Source organism: Patiria miniata, unplaced genomic scaffold, assembly GCF_015706575.1.
Source record: "Patiria miniata isolate m_02_andy unplaced genomic scaffold, ASM1570657v1 HiC_scaffold_7, whole genome shotgun sequence".
Classification (NCBI taxonomy): domain Eukaryota; kingdom Metazoa; phylum Echinodermata; class Asteroidea; order Valvatida; family Asterinidae; genus Patiria; species Patiria miniata.
In genome coordinates, this window is record NW_024037074.1 from 31,647,601 (window position 1) to 31,654,906 (window position 7,306).

Below are 7,306 nucleotides of genomic sequence, written 5' to 3' on the forward strand. Positions count from 1 at the left end.
ACATCACACTGACTTCACACAATCAGTGACAAAGACAAGGATGAAAACGAAGTTCAAGACGAAACCAATTAGTGGAATGCATTTAAGTTCATCAACGATTAATTCCTTAATGATACCCTCAGACTAGACAACTCATGGATCACTTCAACAATAATGTAATGGCTGTCTGCCGTGGAATCGTTTTTTCTGTGTGTACGCTCAATCACAACTTACAGCTTTCTGATATCCAATCAAAATCCATCCTCTTTTAAGTTTGATTGGTCCAAATGGTCCTGTGTAATTTCTAACAAAATTAAGCATTTTTTTTGTGTAATTATCCACACAGAACAAATATGATATGAACTTGCTTCATCTTCACTTTCGCAGTGATGTTTGTACACCATATTTTTCTCGCTTTTGATATTTGCTGAAGCATGAGAGTTTTGAGTTTAGTTGTTTTGATTTGTAGTTTTGGGAATAATTCGTCAGTGAGCACCTTATGAGGAAAACTTAAAAACTTAAAGAATTCTTAACAAAATTTGGATATTTAAGGATCACATGTCATTCCTAAGTCCTTGTCCTTTGGATATTTTCTCAGTTTTGGGTTATAGTTTTTACAAAGGTGTTTTTGTTGCTCGGCTGAAAGCAAAAGTAGTTCCTTGCATGGAGGATGAAATAAAACATGTCCTTGAGATAGCCTCAAAGCAGTATTCCATGAATAGCTGAAAAGGAGGTTCTTTTAGAAAAACATGTATAACTTCATGTAGCAAGGATCAATTGCAGTAATTTGTTTTTAGATGAGTAGAGGAACATGCTTGTTTAACATGTGCTTCATTGGCGTATAAAATTTAATCACTTTTTAAGGGGAAAAAACAATTAATCGCAGCCACTTTATATTGACTTGCACTGTAGTAGAACAATGATGCAAATGTGCACCAAATGTTGCGCTTTGACTGTTCCATGCAAGATTCTCTTTTTATCCCGTGTCTTGTAACCCTCATTTCGGAAGAGTAGCCGCCCTCTTGTATAGGCTTAAGTGTCGTGCAAATGACCATCGTTCCCTCACTTCTCAGTTATACAGGAGAACTTTCATTATGTGATTTTCAGTGGATTCTTTTAAATTCATGTTGACATTATACATGTAGTTCTAGGTTATTTGGGAAGGCATTCTTCTTGAGAATTGCCAATGGCAGTATTTGGGAAATCCTGAGTTCTAATATAGTACATAACAATTACACTGCACAAAAGCATCTCTCTTCATTTTCAATCAATCAAATAAACTACAAATTGAAACTGACTAGGTATGTATACATACATTATAATTATACAGTTGAGCCCAAAATGAGTGGAATGGGATTTGAACATGCAACCTAAGATATCCAGGCCTATATGTTGTGGTTCCCTAATTTGTTTATCCCTTTATTCAAGGGCGCTAGAAGCTATATGTATACCCGTGTGTGCCATGTAGCCAGGAACCAAGCCTTTAAGAAAGCAACAGAAAAATTTGCCTGTGTCCCCCTTCCAACCACTACTGGTCAAAACAGCTTTTTTATTATTATTTTAAAGTTTTTTAATGTTAAAATGCATTGAGTGTCCCCCTCCAGAGAATAGGCTGCTCTAACTGATGATTCATGTGCACGTATGAATAAAAACACCTCCATCTCATTTAAAAGTAAACTCCGCCAAAATTATAGTTAAACAAAAACTCGAGTAACTTCACTGAATTATTCTCTAATCAGCCTATTTTGAGCCTCATACAGGCGTCGTATCATTTGCTGCATCTTTCCTTGGCCTAACTGCAGACAGTTCTATCTGCTCCTTTGTACGACGTGAAAATGTTGAAAAGTTCAGACGGCCCTTTGACATCAGATAATAAATGAAGGGGTTGTGTGACTGAAATGACAATCTGCTATCCACGAAGGGGTGTATTGATCTTTGTTGTTTCACTTTGGAGTTTTAAATAAGAATGAGGATATGAGGAATACTGTTTGCTAACTTCCAGGCTTAGGCCTATGAAATGTCTGAAGTCTGTTCAAAATGGGTTTGAAGCGTCAGCTGCTTACTCACATAAATTAGACGCATGAAAACTTGAGAACAAAGTTTATACAAAGTGACCGAGAAATTGAAATTGTTTGCATATTTTTACATCACGCAAATGAATTCCCTCACTTTCATTTACACATATTTTTTTTATTCCTGCACGTATGCACTTTAAAAAAAAGGATGTTTCACTTCTTCTTTTTTAATCTTGTTTGTTCTAGGCTAATCAGGAAGTAGCCCTTTCTTCAAGTCTTAAAGATTTTCTTCGTAGAATGAAACAGAGATTGGACAGTGGTAGCATTTGGTAGATCCTGGTTTCTGATGGCTTGCTTGTACATTGACGCCGACCTACCAAGTCTAATGCATCCGTCGTTTGTCATCACACGCCTCAGAGTCAATTCATGCTGGGCAGTCGTAATCACAATCTTAATTTCAAATGATTCGTAAGATGGAATTTTGCATCAGGGTGAAGGTTTTGCCCTTCACCGACGTACAAACACTGTATACTCAATGTGTTACCTCCTGAGTGAAAGGGCGCTAGAAGCTCTATGTATACCCGTGTGTGCCATGTAGCCAGGGACCAAGCCTTTAAGAAAGCTACAAAATGTCGGGGAACATCGGTATTGGGAAACATATTGGGGAACATCGGGTAGACCCCATTTTTTGACCCACTTTTTGGGGGATCAAATATATTTTTGGCCCCCCCCCCCCCAAAAAAAATTGTATTCCAGATCTGCTCTTGGGTTTAGAAGCTCTACCCAGATAGAAAATCCAACGTGTCATTTTGACATGGGGGAGATCAGATCTGGTTGTGCTCACATTGATTTGCAAAAAAATGGTGGACAATACATCCTTGCATCCTGGCATCTCAACTGGGTGCAAACTACATTTTTTCAGGGATCATGTTTTTAAGTGCTTCTTCAGTGCTCCCTGAGGGGAGTGTCCTTTGAGGCATCCCTCCAAGTGCCCAGTCCTGTCACCTAGTTGCTTGACAAGAACCTTCCTCCAAAGACTTAGCAGTGTAGCCATGGGGCAGTCTTGTCTGAAATGCAAGGAAAATTAAGCGGACTATTTGCTCCAGTGTTTCTTAGGACCAGGGTCAGACATTCCCATCAGCAGATAGGCTGGAATTTAGTCAATTGTGGAACAAAGTCTATGGCCTATCCTTGACTCTTTTTTTATCAGCAGCCTAGCTGTGACAAACATGCATGTCGGTTGCATAATTTTCTGCTGATGTGTCATTTGATTATGTGGGTTTCCATAACGGCTTACCTGTTAAAAGTTATACTGAATTACAACACCAGCTTTTCAGAAAGGTTTCTGTCTATCAATCCTTGACTCTTCTTTTGGCAGCCACCTGTCACAAACGTGCATTTTAGCTGTATACTTTTTCTGTGATGCTTCATTTGAATATGTGAGTTTTCTATCACAGGGCGTAGGCTTACTTGTCAAAAATTGCTGAATTTCATCACCAAGTGTTTCAGTAAATTGTCTGGTAAAAAAACCTAATGGACACATCAAGAGTTTATTTCCAAAATGCGATATGTGCCGTTTAGTTCCCTTTTAAAATCCGGCTCTCTCCTCAATTTCCAAAAGCAATTTCATTCTGCACTGTTCCGAAAGCAATTTAATTATACACTATTATAAAACACAACTTTCGAATGCAATTAGGCAAAAATTGAAGTTTAGAAACAGCTCTTAACCAAACAAATTAATCTTTAACTTTTTCAAATGGATATGTGTCATTTTGGAAAGAAACTCTTCAATTGCTTAGGTTCAGTGGTTACTCATCCCTCTTATGAATAATGTTACTGTGTGGAAGCTTATTTCTCTGAGGCTAGATTTGACTCATTGTGTCCGTAATTGAGGAAGATTGTTCACAGCAGTTGCTTTTTATCATAGACAGGGACAGGGAGGGGGCTAGAATAGGGTGAATATTGCTTTCTGTATGAGATTGATTTCACGTACAGCCAAAACATCCAAAATTGCTGAAAGGGGGGGGGGGTGTCACAGACATGTAACTTTGCCAGAGTAGAAGAATAGTACTTATTTTTGCAGTTGTCATGTGAAATTTGGATTCCAATGAATTCTTGTGTATTTTACCTCATACAAACTCACAGCCTCGCATACATCAGTGATTTATCATTGTTCTGTTTGCTGAGTCATTGTCAAATGTCTTTAAGTCTGCATTTCATAGGAGTCACTGGCTCAGGGTGGATTGGCAATATTACCTTCAACATTTTTCTGTGCAGTTCAAACCCTTTCATCAGTGATACTAAGTACAAGTATAAAATAAGTGAAATTCAGAAAAATGGAAACACTAATAAGTTAACCGTAAGCACTGTGTAGGTATTATTACACAGTATTATTTATAGTATCTGAGTACCTTCATTTGAAAGGGGTAATTGGCCCTACTCCCTTACACCCTTCATGTCACAGGTGACAAAAATTCAAGTAATTTTGCCAAAGTGCTTTGAGGCATTGTACCATATCTACCATCATTCTTAGAATTATGGATAGGATGAGTGGCTGGATACACAACTAATACTCATTCACAATTATTGTCATTATGTTGTCACTTCGCATCTTATCCCCAGCAAAAGTCAATGGGAGTATTAGCCATTCACTCTGTTGAAAGCAAGGTAATATGCACACATCATCATTAGGCATGGAGAAGCCAAACAAGAGTCTAATAGTCTGGTGCTGTCACTGACATGAACAGCAAGGCCTTAAAGGCTTTTACACTCCATGTGATTTCAGAGTGACAGTCCTACCATTTTCTTTCTCTGTTGTCCTACACTTCTATGATGATTTTAAAGGTTTCAGCTTATTGCATCCACATGTTTAGTCAGAAAGCAGCCTCATGGTTAAAATAGGAAATTTCCGTGCACATTTTCGTATTAGTAATTTAAGTTCCAATTTTTGGGTTAAAACCTGTGACACTTGGCTACAAACTTCCATGTGGAAAGGCCACAAAACTCTGTTGAAAAATAAAACTGAGTGCATACAAACAGTGATTAGATCAGCTTGTGCAATTTTGGGTCTATATAAACTGCATAGATTGCTTCTCATTTAAGTATAGATTGCAGTTGGAAATGACCACTAGCAGTGGCGGATCCAGGTCAGTGCGGAGGGGGCACCTGCCCAAATCCCCAACCCCCCTGAGCAGTGACCGACATTTTCTCAAGTAAGGCCATTTTTCAATTGAGAGAGCTCTTCCTCCCCCATGCACCCTCTGCAGCAGTTAGGGAGGGATGGGGACACCTGGCTAACCTCTCTGGATCCGCCCTTGACTAGAAGACTGTCTGTCACTATCAGGCTGGACAACAGGAAGGAACTGCCCCTTCAACACCCCTCACAAGCTTACCCAGGTGCTGGAGTTTCACACTTAACTCCTGAAGGTGGTGTCAGTAATGATTTGTGAATTGAAGAGATGATGAATTGAGACACTAGGGAATGAATGACACACATCAGCTGATCCAGGGTAGCAGAAAAGGGTCCCAGAAAATGGTCAACAGTCATATCAGTCCATTGTATAGACTAATTGGGCATGCAGGGGCCGATTTTGTGAAATGCTAAGACATCATTTATGAAGGGTAACTTGTCTTATCTCATGACTCGTCCTAGGATCGAGTTTACCAAACTTTGCATTCGAGTCACGTCCCATACTTTCCTTTGCAATGTGGCTGAACATGTCTGTGATTGATCTGAGGGTCATTCCCTGCAGGAACCGAATTATTGCCTGGCTGTAAATAATCTAAAATGTTTGACATAATTATTTCATATTACTCAATGGGAAGTAGAAATATAGAAATGACATCTACAGGATTTTGGAGGGTTGAAACTCGAAAATAGCATGGATTGGACAGTACATTCGTTAATAATGCAGATACAAATGTATACGCATAGGTTGCAGTGTGTTTTATGAGACTTATTGGTGTTTCAACATTGGTTGCATTTTGATATGTTGAATGGTACTTCTCTCTGCAATTGAAAAAAACCCAAATTGTCAATTGTATATTTGTTAATACCTTTTTGAACACTGAGAAGATTCTACAGGATTTATGAATTAGCTACAATACTCCCTCACGGCCACTCTGCCAAAAAAACACCAACATTTCTGAACACGGATGTTCTCAAACTCAAAGAGTACATTGATCAATTTAAATCAACTCAAATAGTGCAGCGGTACTGTTCAGAAGCCAGCTTGATTAGAAAGGGCAGTATGGTCCCTGTCACCGTAATTATCCTATTTGCTGGAGGGTGAATGATGCTTCTAATCTCTCTCTGAAGTAGCTGTCCCTGGGATGGTTTCATAATTGTATTTCCTGGATGTTGATAAGCCTGACGCAGCCACATTTCTACACCGTGGTGTGATTGGCTTATCCCAAATAAACCTGGTGCCTTGCCATCAGTTGTTAGTTCTGAAAATGTCAGTTTGTATCAGCAGTCTTATTACTAATTAAGCTGAATGAGCGTTCCTTGTATACATTTTTTTGATAAAGTAGTCATCAACATTTAATTGGAAGGTCACTTAGACCTTTCCAAAAAATATTGGTGGAAAGTGAGCTAGCTGCAGCTCAATTAACTTGTGTTTTAGAACTGAAGTTTGTGTTTTATAGGGTTTAGCATTGCAAGGAGGGTTCCCAATATCATGGAAAAGTCGTGGAATGTTGTTATTTTGCAAGGAGTCATGGAATGTTGATTTTCCAACCAAGAGAAGCCATTGAAAAGTCATCTTTTACAACTCAGATGTGATGACAGTAATATTTGGGTATGACAGTCTTCCAGTTTGCATTCCAGTGTACTCCGTTCACAAGTACTCCCTCACCGACAAAGAAAGTACAGTTGGGGATGACCGAACGGCACCATCTTGCCTGACTGCAATTTTTTGCCGCGAAGCACGGCCACTTCGTGTACATAGTACAAATCCCCTGGTGTACGTGCGTCACACACAAGGAACGGTGCGCGTCAACCAGCTAAATGTCTCGCCCATGGGACGTCGTTGCTAGGTAAAAGGGCGCCCTCTTTCTTTAGCGCACGGAGCTCATACTTGTTGCACTTTTGGTGCACCATTTCGATGCTTTTGTTGTGCTCGGCAGTCTTGTATCAAACTGGACGGCTGAAAGGGAGTGGCATCACTTGCCTCGGTGTGATGGCTGGCCAGTTAATTGTACAGGATTCTGTTGGATGCTGAAGCAGCATAGGATTTGGTCAGGGAAAGCCCTGATTTTGTTCTGGAAAAGTCATGGAATTCTATTTTAAGATTTCTGTGGGGTATAGAAGT